At 46.8% G+C, this 14,588-nt stretch overlaps 1 long non-coding RNA gene across 1 annotated transcript; it reads right to left on the bottom strand.

Moving 5' to 3' along the window:
* Positions 1 to 2,373: 2,373 nt before the first annotated feature.
* LOC140418323 (uncharacterized) lies at positions 2,374 to 8,155 on the bottom strand. The gene is made up of 2 exons (XR_011944934.1): positions 7,925 to 8,155; positions 2,374 to 3,399 (listed from the first exon to the last, which is right to left on the bottom strand). It is a non-coding gene; the product is annotated as an uncharacterized lncRNA (long non-coding RNA).
* Positions 8,156 to 14,588: the final 6,433 nt, after the last annotated feature.

Genomic DNA, 14,588 nt, shown 5'->3' with positions numbered 1-14,588 from the left:
GACTGCAGGAAGATATCAGTGGACTGGTCAGATGGGCTAAACAATTGCAAATGGAATTCAATCTTTTTTAAACTGCAGCGCTTTTTCAGGTACACAGAGGGAGAATTCAGAATGTCCGATTCACCTAACAAGCACTTCTTTCAGGTCTTGAGGGAGGAAACCGGAGTACCTGGAGGAAATCCAGGCAGACACGGAGAGAACGTGTAGACTCCGCACAGGCATAATAATAATCTTTTATTGTCACAAGTATGAAGTTACTGTGAAAAGCCCCAAGTCGCCACATTCCGTTGCCTGTTGGGGTAAGCTGGTACGGAAATTGAACCTGCGCTGCTGGCCTTGTTTTGCATTACATCCAAGCTGGGAATCGATCCTGGGACCCTGGCGCTTTGAAGTATCAGTGTTAACCACTGTGCCACAAACGGTGAGAGATAATGAATTTCAGAGTGAAAACAAGACAAGGGAATGAACTATAAATACGATGAGACTAAGAACTGGAGAGCAACAGGGAGGCATTGGAGTGCCTATCCACAGGTAGCTGGATAGATCGATCAGGCAGCCAAGAATCCTTTCTTGGACGAGACCTGGAATATAACTGTTTTATTTATTTTAACCTGAAGTTTATTGTTGCTTCAGTCAATTAATAACTGAATAAATAAAGGCATGACAGGGCATCCCAGTCCTGTGGAGAGCACATCCTGGTCACTGCATTCATCAATTATAAAGTGAGACGATTCATTGGTTATCACAAAACTGAAATCAATCTGATCATCGTTCATAGAATTACAGTTCGTGGTCCATTAATCAAATCTAGAGGTTAAAGATGAAGTTTGCAGGAGGTGAGTTACTCGCCTTAGGATTCCTAGCCTTTGACCTGCCCTGGTAGCCTGGTAGTATTAATGTGGTTTGTCCAGTTCAGTTTCTGATCAATAGCACCCCCAGGATGTTGATTGCGGGGTATTCAGCAATTGTAATGCCAGTGAATGTCAAGGGGCGATGATTAGATGTGCAGGTTAGGTGGATTGGCCATGCTAAATTGCCCGTGTCCAAAAAGGTTAGGTGGGGTTACTGGGTTGTGGGAACAGGTGGAGGTGTGGGCTTAAGTGGGGTTAAGGGCTGGTGCAGACTCGATGGGCCGAATGGTCTCCTTCTGCCTTGTAAATTCAATAATGTATGATTCTAATTCTATGACTAGAGAGATCAATGACCAAGGAGTTTAGATTGAAATAATAACCTCTGTAAGGGACTGGAGTTAACATTCTCGATATTGGTGAAATAAATCAGCTGTTTTAAACACATTGTAGATTTTTGCCTTTCCCGCCCGAGTGTTTAACATCACCTGGCTGGAGCTCAGAAAGGATAATCTCACCTCATAGAATCAGAGAATTTACAGTGCAGAAGGAGGCCATTCGGCCCATCAGGTCTGTACCAGCCCTTCGAAAGAGCATCCTACTTCAGCCCACATCTCCACCTTATCCCCGTAACCCAGTAACCCCACCGAACATTTCTGGACACAAAGGGCAATACAGCATAGTCAATCCACCTAACCTGCACATCTTTGGACTGTGGGAGGAAACCGGAGCACCCGGAAGAAACCCACGCAGACACGGGGAAAACGTGCAGACTCCACACAGACAGTGACCCAAGCTGGGAATCAACCCCAGGACCCTGGCGTTGTGAAGCAACAGTGCTACCCACTGTGCTACCGTGCCACCCTTGCATCCAAGCTCCCGGATTGTCTGTCTTCTCTCTGAGAAAGATTTGGTTTGTCTCCTGTATTTCACTACTGTGACAGGCAGAAACCTGATTGAAGGGATTCAAACATGGGAGTTCTGGGGAAGATGGGCAAGGATTTGGGAGGTGACAACATGATCAAATAGTTTGGAGAGGAGAGGGATGGGACAGTAATTTGTCAGGATGGCAGGGTCAAGGATTTGTTTTATTGAGGAGGGGGTGATGACGGCAGATTTGAAGGACAGAGGCTCAGTACCTGAAGAGAGAGAAATGTTGACAATATCCATGGACAGTTGGCTGATCAGTAGCTCAGTGGGAATAGGGTCGATGGAGCAGGAGCTGGTCTCATGGACAAGATGAGCTCTGAGAGGGCATGAGGGGAGATGGGAGAGAAACTGGAGAAAGATGTGGGTTCAGGGCTCGGGAAAGGATGAAATTTAGAGACAGTTTGGTCCGGTGGGCTCGTGGAAGGGAGGGAAGCAGCAGAGGTGGCTGATCGGATTTACTCAATCTCATTCACAAAGAAGCTCCAAAAGCTCCTCACACTTCTTGTTGGCGGTGAGGATGGAAGAGACAGGGAAGAGCGAGAGTACTTCAGAAGGAACTAACTTGTGTCAGAGATATTAAAATGTTGCAACACTGCACGTTTAACACAAATTAATTTATTTGACTTCTTACCAGAATATTAGCCCCTGTAAATGAGCAAAGACCCAAATGAACATGGTTCAGTCCTGAATGTGAGGAACAGCAAAATCCAATCACTGCAGTTACTTGTGGCCTTGTTGGTGTCTCAGGAGATGGGATGAAGTGGTGAATACATTCCCACACTTGGAGCAGGTGAATGGCCTCTCTCCTGTGTGAATTCGCTGGTGCCTCTGCAGGTCAGATGATTGCGTGAATCGCTTCCCACACTTGGAGCAGGTGAATGGCCTCTCTCCAGTGTGAATTCGCTGGTGCCTCTGCAGGTTAGATGATCGCGTGAATCCCTTCCCACACTGGGAGCAGGCAAATGGTGCCTCCCCAGTGTGACTTCGCTGATGTACAGTGAGGTCAGATGATTGCCTGAACCCAGTCCCGCAGTGAGAGCACCTGAACGGTCTCTCGTCAGTGTGAACACGTTGATGGCGAATCAGTTCCCCAGAACGTTTATAGCACTTTCCGCAGTCTGGACAATGAAACGGTCTCTCATCAGTGTGAATTCGCTGGTGACTCAGCAGGTGGACTGAAAAAGTAAATCTCTTCCCACTCTGAGCAGGTGAATGGCCTCTCCCCAGTGTAAACTCGCTGGTCTGTGGAAAAAGTGGATGACTGAGTGAATCCCTCCCCATACTCTGAGCAGGTGAATGGTCTCTCTCCAGTGTGACTGCATTGATGTGTTTCCAGCTTGGATGGGACAGTGAATCCTTTCCCACAGTCCGGACATTTCCACGGTTTCGCCTCGGTGTGACTGCATTTGTGGCTTGTGAGGCCTGATGACAGAGCGAATCCTCGTCCACACACACAAATCAAGAACGGTTTCTCCCCACTGTGAATGATGCTTTTTCCTTCCATGTTCGAAATCCGCTGATATTCAGGATATGATAAATAGAGGACTCTTGTCAGATCCTGATGTGATGTTTGGTTTGAGTTTCCGGACTTTGAAGCGTCCCCTTCGAACACCCTGTGAAACTGATTTAAAAACAGAAAATAGGGAGTGAGAGAACCCACAAAAACACAAAGGCAGATTTGAAATTGAGCTGAATGAATCTGGTCACTTGTGGGGCCGGCTCTGGGAAAAAGTGACCATGAAAATGGCAGGATTGTTATAAAACCCAATTGACCTCTTTGGGAGGCGAGAGAAAGAGGTGAAGAGGGATTTTATATATCTACAAGACATATTAAGAGAGTAGTTGGCAAAGTATATTCGACCTTGAGCTTCATAAATAGAAATACTGATCCTGAAACTATGCTTCTGGTGACACAGTGATTAGCACTGCTGTCTCACAGTGCCGGGGACCCGGGTTCAATTCCGGCCTTGGTGACGGTCTGTGTGGAGTTTGCACTTTCTCCCCATGTCTGTGTGGGTTCCCACCCGATGCCCAGGTTTCCTCCAACAGTCCAAAGACTGTTGCAAGACTGTTGCAAGATGCAAGAAAGCAGACAAGATCCCGAAAGGGCTACAGATCACAAACCCACTCAAGTCGACCTACAACACAGACTTCGCTGAGAGACTCTGCCGTCGCACCTCTCTCACACTCCTCAACCGCCTCGTCCGCCAGCTCTACAGCAGACGACGCAACCTGGAAACCAAGATAGAGGCCATATTCTCAACTTGCGCTCAGGATGCAGCAGACCAGCTGCGGAACACCGCCAAACAGATGAGACAATACTATGCCACCTATATGCATACCAAGAACAGAAAGCTTGAGAAACTTGGCATTACCACCGGCAGCAACCAAGCCACCCCCGGTGTCACAGTAGAAAACAATACAGGGAAATCTATTGTCAACTTGTCAGACTACACCCTTCAACCAGATGAAATCGAAGTCCTCAGCAGTGGGCTTAATTTCTGCACCACCACCAAAATGGACCCCATCAGTCTCGCGGCAGACACGGAGGAATTCATCAGGCGAATGAGGCTCCGGGAATTCTTCCACAGACCCCAAGAGGCCAACAGCGAACCCAAGCAGACTACCAATGAACCGGAACAGCAGACCGAGAGATCTGCGGTGTGGCAACCGAAGAAGAAAGAGTCGAATTGGACCCCTCCGGAAGGCCGCTGCCTTAGACTCGACATGTCTGCTCAAGCCGTCAGGAGTCGCGTCAATGCCAGATTCATCAGTCGCATTCACAAGACAGCCCCGAACGTCACCCAAGCATAACGCAATGCCATCCGCGCTCTCAAGACCAACCGCAGCATCGTCATCAAACCAGCAGACAAAAGGGGGGGCCACTGTCGTACTGAACAGAACGGACTACTGCAAAGAAGTATACCGACAACGGAACAACCAAGAACACTACAGACTGTTACCCGCAGATCCGACCAAGGAACACATCCGCCAACTTAACAGACTGATCAAGACCTTGGATCCAGATCTTCAGAGTACCCTACGTGCTCTCATCCCACGTACTCCCCGCATTGGAGATCTCTACTGCCTCCCGAAAATACATAAGGCCAACACACCAGGCCGCCCTATCGTTTCAGGCAATGGGACCCTGTGTGAGAACCTCTCTGGCTACATCGAGGGCATCTTGAAACCCATCGTACAAGGTACACCCAGCTTCTGTCGCGACACGACGGACTTCCTACAGAAACTCAGCACCCATGGACCAGTTGAACCAGGTACATTCCTCGTCACAATGGACGTCTCGGCACTCTACACCAGCATCCCCCATGACGACGGCATTGCTGCAACAGCCTCAGTACTCAACACCGACAACTGCCAATCTCCAGACGCAATTCTGCAACTCATCCGCTTCATTCTGGATCACAACGTCTTCACCTTCGACAACAAGTTCTTCATCCAGATGCACGGAACAGCCATGGGGACCAAATTCGCACCCCAATACGTCAACATCTTCATGCACAAGTTTGAACAGGACCTACTCACCGCACAGGACCTTCAACCGATGTTATACACCAGATACATCGATGACATTTTTTTCCTTTGGACCCACGGCGAAGAATCACTGAAACGACTACACGATGACATTAATAAGTTCCATCCAACCATCAGACTCACCATGGACTACTCTCCAAAATCAGTTGCATTCTTGGACACACTCGTCTCCATCAAGGATGGTCACCTCAGCACTTCGCTTTACCGCAAACCCACGGATAACCTCATGATGCTCCACTTCTCCAGCTTCCACCCTAAACACATTAAAGAAGCCATCCCCTATGGACAAGCACTCCGTATACACAGGATCTGCTCAGACGAGGAGGAGCGTAACAGACATCTACAGACGTTGAAAGATGCCCTCGTACGAACGGGATATGGCACTCGACTCATCGATCGACAGTTCCAACGCGCCACAGCGAAAAACCGGACCGACCTCCTCAGAAGACAAACATGGGACACATCCGACAGAATACCCTTCGTCGTCCAGTACTTCCCCGGAGTGGAGAAACTACGTCATCTTCTTCACAGCCTTCAACACGTCATTGATGACGATGAACATCTTGCCAAGGTCATCCCCACACCCCCACTACTTGCCTTCAAACAGCCGCGCAACCTCAAACGAACCATTGTTTGCAGCAAACTACCCAGTCTTCAGAACAGTGACCTCGACATCACACAACCCTGTCATGGCAATCTCTGCAAGACGTGCCAGATCATCGACATGGATACCTCTATTACACGTGAGAACACCACCCACCAGGTACGCGGTACATACTCGTGCAACTCGGCCAACGTTGTCTACCTCATACGCTGCAGGAAAGGATGTCCCGAAGCGTGGTACATTGGCGAGACCATGCAGACGCAGCGACAACGAATGAACGGACATCGCGCAACAATCACCAGGCAGGAATGTTCCCTTCCAGTCGGGGAACACTTCAGCAGTCAAGGGCATTCAGCCTCTGATCTCCGGGTAAGCGTTCTCCAAGGCGGCCTTCAGGACCCGCGACAACGCAGAATCGCCGAGCAAAAACTTATAGCCAAGTTCCGCACACATGAGTGCGGCCTCAACCGGGACCTGGGATTCATGTCGCATTACATTCATCCCCCACCATCTGGCCTGCGAAATCCTACCAACTGTCCTGGCTTGGTACAATTCACACCTCTTTAACCTGGGGTTACCCCATCTCTGGATCTGTAAAGATTTAATCACCTGCTAATGCTCGCATTCCAAGCATCGTTTGGCATCTTTGAATTTTTCTATATGTGTTTCTGGAACAGACCTCTTCATTCACCTGAGGAAGGAGCAGCGCTCCGAAAGCTAGTGACATCGAAACAAACCTGTTGGACTTTAACCTGGTGTTGTAAGACTTCGTACTGTGCTCACCCCAGTCCAACGCCGGCATCTCCACATCATCAGTCCAAAGGGCAAGTTAGGTGGATTGGTCTAGATAAATTGCTCGTTAGTGTCCAGGGATGTGCAGATTAGGTGGACCTATGGGGTTACAGGAACAGGGTGGGGGTGTGGGCCTAGGCAGGGTGACCTTTCAGAGAATGAGAGCAGACCCGATGGGCCGAATGGCCCACTTTTGCACTGAAGGAATTCTATGGTACTAATTCTATTCTATTAATCTTTATAAAGCTCTGGTCACCACTCTTCAGGAAGAATGTGAAGGTTCTTGGAGAAGGTGCAGAGGAAATTTACCAGAATGGTTCCAGCAAAGGAGGTTGAGGGCAGATTTGATTCAGGTACACAAGATTATGCCAGATTTCCATCAGGTGGACAAAGAAACTCTGTTTCCATTTACTGATCGAAGAAGCACTTGGGACACAGATTTAAAGTTTTGGGTAAAACCTGGATTGTATTGTATCAGATCCTGAGGGTTGACAAGTTGGATGTGGAGAGGATGTTTCCTCTTGTGGGAGAATCGAGAATGAGGGCTTCACTGTTTCAAAATAAGGAGTCACCCATTTCAGATGGAGATGAGGACTTTTTATTCTCGAGGGTTGTAAGACTTTGGAAATCACGTCCTTAAAAGGCAGCGGAAGCAGAGTCCTTGAATATTTTTAAGGCAGAGCTGGATAGATTCTTGATGAGCAAAGGGGTGAAAGGTTATCGGGGTAGGCAGGAATGTGGAGTTGAGGTTCAAATGAGATCAGCCGCAATCTTATTGAATGCTGAGCAGGCTCGAGGGGCCGAGTGGCCTGTTCCGAGTTTGTATGTAAAAGGTACAGGAGATATGAGGTGATATGAGATATGTTTTTACACAGCAGGCGGCAATGAGCTGAAACTTGCTGCCTTTGAGGGAGTTTGAAAATAGACACATAAATCATTTGATTTCAAAAGGAAATTGGATAGACATTTGAGGGAAATAAATCTGTGAGCATACAGGGATCGAGCAGGAGAATGGCACTGACTGGATTGCCCCAGAGAGCTAGCATGGACTCAATGGGCCGAATGCTATTCTCTGTGTCATCGTGTCTCTGACTCTTTTGTGTAATCTAGTTTTGTAATTTAACCCCGGCGGGTACAGATATCACTCCGGTAAATCTGAGCTCACTCCCTCCGAGCAAAACCCGGGGCTCTCGCTCACTACGCATGCGCTCCGCCGCACACTTCGTCCACCCGGGCCTGTCTCGGGGAAAAGCCCGAGCAGCTTTCGCCGGTTCAACTGCTGCACCCGAGCTTCGTATTCGGGGTTTGGGGCCGACACGGAGTGTTTATGAAGCCTCCCGACCCATCCGCCGGCCCCATTCCTCCCTCATGAGTCACCGAGCGGGATCTGACCGGCGAAAGATTTCCACCCGACCACCTGAATCCTGAGCTATCATCGGCACTGCGCATGCTCGTAGTCACGTGGGAGACCGGGCTCAGCCCCGCCCTTCATTCACTCCGATTGGTTGGAGGAACCGCCGCCCCGCCCGGGCACCCAGGCATGCCCCTCTTTTCCTATTGGACGAAAGCTGTCGTCAATCATTCCCAGGGCATTGTGCGCTGGAGCATGCGCAGTGCCGATGCAAGACTCGGCCCGGAGGATTCACTGAGACCCGGAGGAGGCTCCAAACCCCAATGAGAAGTTTCCGGGCCCGTGTTTGCATCGAGCTGTGGCCTGCTCCCGGTGACAGGCCGGAGTTAACGGCCGCCGTCTTTATCGAGGCTGCAAACCCGCAGGGGGCAAAACATCAGAGATAGAGTTTGTTGTGAAACCAATGGGATGTAAAACAGGAGGTCAGGGTTACAGTCAACAACAACAACTTCTATTTATATAACACCGTTAACATCATAAATCATCCCAGTCAACTTCACAGGAACATTATAAAACAAAGTGAGACACCCAGACACAAAAGGAGATATTAGGGCAGGTGACCAAAAACTTGGTCAAAGGGGTCAGTTTTAAAGAGTCTGGAAGGAGGTGAGTGAGGTGGAGACGGGGAGGTTTAGGGAGGGAATTCAGTGCTTGGGGCCGAAGGAACTTAAAACCATGGCGGAGTAATTAGAATCGGGGGTGTGCAAGAGTCCAGGATCAGAGCTGTGCAGATATCTCAGGGGGTTGTGGGGCTGGAGGAGATACAGACACAGGGAGAGATGAGGCCATGGAGGGATTTGAAAACGAGGGTGAGAATTGACTGGGAGCGAATGCAAGTCTCGGAGCACAGGGATCATAGGGGAAAGGAACTTGCTGTGAATTAAGACATGGGTAGCAGACTTTTGGATGGCTTTAAGTTTCCAGAGGTAGAATGTGGGAGAGCAGCCAGGTGTGTAATGGGATTGTCAAATCGTGAGGTGACGATGGTAAATTGCCTTAGTATGTAAAAAGGTTAGCAGGGGTTACGGGGATAGGTGGAGGTGTGGGCTGAGCTAGGGAGCTCTTTCCAAGGGCCGGTGCAGACTCGATGGGCCGAATGGCCACCTTCTGCACTAAATTCTATGAGGTCAGAAGCTCATATTGGATCAAGTATGAAATCAAGTTTACAAAGAGACTGGCTAAGTCTCAGACTGTTGCCAGGGAGAGGAATAGAGTTGGTATGTCAGGAATGGAGATTGGAACAGGGACCAAACAGTGGATTCAGTCTTCTCCATATTTGATTGAAGTTATTTAGTCAGCAGGAAGAGAACCAGAATGGGCCCTAAGTCTGATATCCGGTATAACTTAGTTCGAGAGGGAGAGGAAGAACAAAGGAAACCCTGGAAGATTTCGAGGAACGACCTTCGCGATTGCTCATCAAAACTCCACACAGTCAGTTCTAGACACAAGGTTCACCTCTGTTATTCTAATTGCTCAGTCAGGGTGATTCAGATTAATGTCTGTCACAAGTCATGAATGAAGTGACTTATAAAGCATATTCTTACCTCTAATTATATAACTTTGGTAAAAGGATACAGAAATAATGATCGAATACTTTATTTGGATTTCAGCCCAGGGAGGAGAGTGTGTGGGACGGGAATTTACAGCTTTGGGGACAGAAGAGAGAAACAAAATGTTCCCCAGAAACTGGAATTGTCTGTTCTGAATTTCTATCCTGTACTGATAGTGTGGCTTTGCAAACTCCTTTTCCAGGGCATTAGGAGAAGATTTTCAGACAGGAAACACAAACAAAATATCACATTAAGATCCGACAGTGTCACTCAATTGATCAGGACCTGAATATCCTGACTATAAATGTGGAAAGAAAAATGTTTGTTCTGTTTGTGGGAAAATATTTAAAACATCAGTGTGACTGGAAAAGCACCGTGACACACACACACCCGAGTGAGTGTGTTCCAGTGAACTGACTGTGGAAAGAGCTTTAACCAGTTACAGCCTGAAAAAAACACTATTCACTAAGGGGAGAAACCATACACATGTTCTGTGTGAGGACCAAGCTTCACTTGATTGTCAAAGAGGAAACGGACAAAGACACTAACTCCATGGAGATACCGTCGAAACCGTGGGGTATGATTTTCGCTGAGGGGGTTTCCAAAATTGGAGAGGTCCCGGCTTCATATGCCGGACGAGCTCTGCAAAGTGCTTGACTGGAGAGGTGATGGTGTAATGGTATTGTCACTGGATGAGTAATCCTGAGACCCAGCACAATTCTCTGAGAATGCAGGTTCAAACCCCACCAAGGCAGATGCTTCATCGTGGCTTGTATTTGAACTTGAATCCAATAAATCAGGAGCTGCACAGTAGCACAGTGGTTAGCACAGTTGTTTCACAGCTCCACTGTCCCAGGTTCGATTCCCGCTTGGGTCACTGTCTGTGCGGAGTCTGCACATCCTCCTCGTGTCTGCGTGGGTTTACTTCGGGTGCTCGGTTTTCCCCCAGTCCAAAGATGTGCAGGTTTGGTGGAGTGGCCATGCTAAATTGCTCTTTGTGTCCAAAAGGGTTAAATGGGGTTATTGGGTTATGGGCATAGGGTGGAGGTGTCAGCTTGAGAAGGGTGCTCTTTCCAAGGGCCAGTGCAGCCTTGATGTGCTGAATGACCTGTTCTGCACTGTAAATTATATGATTGTGGAAGTTCGATGTTAAACAGTTTCGTGAGAATTGGGTCAAAGGAGCAAAGGGTAAGTTTCACAGACAAGATGAGCGCTGAGAAAGCATGATGGGAGACAGCAGGAAACGAGGAGAAAGATGTGAGTTCAGAATTTGGAAGAAAGGTCTTCGAGGCAGTTTTACTGAGTGGTTTAGTGGAAGAGGAGCTGTAGAATCAGCTGATCGGATTGTTTTAATGGGTGAGGTTTTCCAGTCCTTCCTGCTGGCTGGATCTTCCAGTCCCACAGATCTCTCGGTCTGCTGTTCCGATTCATTGGTTGTCTCATTGGGTTCGCTGTAGGCCTCTTGGGGTCTGTGGAAAAACTCCCGGTGCCTCATTCACCTGATGAATTCCCCGGAGCGGAGAAACTACGACATCTTCTTCGCAGCCTTCAACACGTCATCGATGAAAACGAACATCTTGCCAAGGTCATCAACACTGCTTGCCTCTAAACAACCGCGCAACCTCAAACAGACCATTGATTGCAGCAAACTACCCAGCATTCAGAATAGCTATCATGACACCACACAACCCTGCCATGGTAACCTCTGCAAGACGTGCCAGATCATCAACATGGGTATCACCAACACGTGTAATGGTGCGACTTGGCCAACATTATGTACTTCATACGCTGCAGCAAAGGATGTCCTGAGGCGTGGTACATTGGCGAGGCCATGCAGATGCTGCAACACGAATGAATGGACATTGTGCAACAATCGCCAGGCAGGAATGTTCCCTTCCAGTCGGGGAACACTTCAGCAGTCAAGGGCATTCAGCCTCTGATCTTCGGGTAAGCGTTCGGCCTTCAGGACGCGCAACAACACAGAATGGCCGAACAGAAACTGATAGCCAAGCACAACATACATGAGTCCGGCCTCAACTGGGACCCTGGATTCATGTTACATTACATGTGCTTGCGAAATCCTACCAACTGTCCTGGCTTGAGACAATTCACACCTCTTTAACCTGTGATTATCCCTCTCTCTTATTGCACCGTCTGGACCTGTAAAGACTTAATTACCTGCAAAGACTCGTATTCAAAGTACCATTTGGCATCATTGAATTTTTCTACATGTGTTTGTGGAACCTACATCTTCATTCACCTGAGGAAGGAGCTGCACTCCGAAAGCTAGTGATTCTAAACAAACCTGTTGGACTTTAACCTGGTGTTGTAAGACTTTTTACTGTGCCCACCCCAGTCCAACGCTGGCATCTCCACATCCTAAATGAGAAGCATTAAATGCTTCTGCCAGTTTCGGACCAGGCACCTTTTGCGCGTTAGGTGAATGTGATAACCTCCATGCTACAGAAACAGCTGGAAGCACAGTACCCAATGGTCTCAACTTGTAAGACCATAAGATATTGAACTTACATTGAACTTTAGCATTTGTTCAGCAAATATCTAATGGGACAATGCTCTCTGTTGAATCATTAATGCATCATTCTTATCATCCTGTAGAAAATTTCCATAAATTTTACTCAATATTTGTTTAATTATTCTATGTTGAACATCAGTATATTTATTTGTTATATATGACTTCATTTTGAATTGAATAGATCTCGAATCTTCACCCTGAATAAACTCTGAAATATACACCATTGAATTAAATTGCAAACATGACTGACCAAGAAAAGAAAGCGTTTCACTGGGTAACAGAAGTCGCATGAATCTTTGTTCAGTTGACCAGTCAGCTTTTAAACAAAGTCAAATATAGTTAAATGGAAGTGAATTGAGAATTATGTGTTGCTTAGATTTGACCCCTCTGTGTTTTGGTGTGAAACATTCTGCAGCCTAAATCCCGTTCATGTATAAGAAAGGAGGAGTGACAGCAAATCCGCACTGAGCCTGGATTTCCTCATCTCCCCGAGTGGCTTTTCCTGTTTCTCTGTCATTAAGGCCGAATTTTTCAAAAATGTAGTTCAGTTAAATCTCTGCCATTTCCTCTAATTCAGTTACAGTATCGTTTGTGTCTGTCTATATGAGCTGTCTGGATATGTTTCGGAGGCTGATTAAAATCTTAATCTACGTCTACAAAGCCATTAAATTCTTTTGTGAACTGAGCAAACTGCCAAGATCCGCACTTTGTTTTTTCATGTATAGAACGATCTGTCTGGACTGTACACAGAACAATACTTTTCACTGTACCTCGGTACATGTGACAATAAATCAATTCCAATCAAAGAGACAGTTTCTTACTCGTCTTAAGATTGAACAATGAGCCTTCTTAAAAATTATTCATTTCTGGGAGGTAGGCGTCACTGGCTGGGCCAGCATTTTCTGTTCATTCCAATTGCCCTTGAACTGCGTGTCTTGTGAGGCTATTTCAGAGGGCATTTACAAATCAACCACAACATTGCTGTGGATCTGGAGTCACGTGTAGGCCAGGCCACATAAGGAGAGCGGATTTCTTGAAGGATTTTAGTGAACCAGATGAGTTTTCACAACAATCAAGAGTGTTATCATTAGACTTTTAATTCAAGACTTTTATTCAATTTCAGCATCTGTCATAGGCAGATTCGATCCCTGATCCCCAGAGCATTAACCTGGGTCTCCAGTTTACTCGCCCAGTAACAATACCATTACTCCAATGCCTAGCGCACATATTCTTGGCAGAATATGGTGTCTCGTGTTGTGTTCTGTGATCTTGTCTTGCAATGATTCTACTGAACTGCTGGTGAATTAGCCAGAACGATGATTTATTAATGTACATGTGGTAAGGTAACGATCAGAATGCTATCCAGACTAAGTTATCACAGAGTTACATTAGACTCTCTTGGAACTACCCTTAAGTGCGACTGGCCTTGTGTACGCCTGACAACCTTCTGCTGGTAGCCAGTGTCACCTGACTGATGCCTGATGCCAACTACTGGTGGGAGGTCACACTGCTGAGTACATGTAATATTATATACAGGCTTATCAGGGGCTGGCTTAGCACAGTGGGCTAAACAGCTGGCTTGTAATGCAGAACAAAGCCAGCAGCGCGAGTTCAATTCCCGTACCAGCCACCCTGAACAGGTGCCGGAATGTGGCATCTAGGGGCTTTTCACAGTAACTTCATTGAAGCCTACTTGTGATAATAAGTGATTACTATTATTATCACCACATCTCGTAACTTCTCGAAATTATCAAGTAATTTATTTTTTCAAACAAATTCTGATAGCTCTGCAGTTTCTCGAAACATTTTGGTTGATCGTGTTATTTTTAAAAATAAAGATCTAATCTTTGCAATATAATTACCCAATATAACAATTCACTAATCATAATCAATATTCACTATTGAATAAACTTGAATTTCATTATTGTTTTTTTGCGATGAAATCAATACATAGTTAATATAGAAAAGGTACAGAAGGCGAAATGGCTGCAGAAAGGCACATGTTAGAAGTATAAAATGGCTTCCTTGACCTTATTACTAAGGCCTGTGAATACACTTTGAAAATAATAATTTACGGGCAACAAGGTGGCACAATGGTTAGCACTGCTGCCTCACGGCACCGAGGTCCTAGGTTCGATCCCCACCCTGCGTCACTGCCATGTGGAGTTTGCACATTCTTCCCGTGGTTTTGTTGGTCTCACCCCCACATCACAATGATGTGCAGGGTAGGTGGATTGGCCACGCTAAATTGGAAAAACTGAATTGGGTACTCTAAATTTATTTTTTATAATGAAAATAACAATTTTAAAACTAAATGTGAGTACACATGCGCACTTCCAGCTTCCTACATTACAACAGTGAATATGTT

This window comes from Scyliorhinus torazame, chromosome 5 (assembly GCF_047496885.1).
Source record: "Scyliorhinus torazame isolate Kashiwa2021f chromosome 5, sScyTor2.1, whole genome shotgun sequence".
In the NCBI taxonomy this organism is placed as follows: domain Eukaryota; kingdom Metazoa; phylum Chordata; class Chondrichthyes; order Carcharhiniformes; family Scyliorhinidae; genus Scyliorhinus; species Scyliorhinus torazame.
The sequence above is the reverse complement of the archived record's forward strand: the minus strand, read 5'-3'. Positions and strand labels throughout refer to the sequence as shown.